Here is a 414-nt window from a genome sequence, read left to right as displayed (position 1 = left end):
AAATTGCAGAATGTGCCTTATGTTTTTGTCCCATCAAAGCAAGCTCTTGATAGTGCATGCGGAGTTATGAGACCTGTAATTACCTGTTCTGTGACAAGCAATGAGGGAAGCCAATTGAAATCTCAAATTCTGCAATTGAAGGTAATTTGTGAATGGTTTTACATTTCTCACAAGTTCACCAATTTCCACAAATTACTAACAATTTTATTAAAAATTTTCTCTTGTGAAATGCAGGATGCCATCGAGAAGCTCTTGATCTAAATAGTATACTAAACTAAGAACCCGACTACTAGTCAATGTATATAAATGGCATACTGAATCACCAAAAAAAAACCCATGAGAGCAACTAAAACTCCATATGGCTAAGCTGCAGATTAATGTTTATTAATAGCATACCCACTACAATTGTAGCAA

The sequence above is a fragment of the Olea europaea genome, chromosome 6 (assembly GCF_002742605.1).
Source record: "Olea europaea var. sylvestris chromosome 6, O_europaea_v1, whole genome shotgun sequence".
Taxonomy (NCBI): Eukaryota; Viridiplantae; Streptophyta; class Magnoliopsida; order Lamiales; family Oleaceae; genus Olea; species Olea europaea.
Note: the sequence above shows the minus strand (reverse complement) of the source record.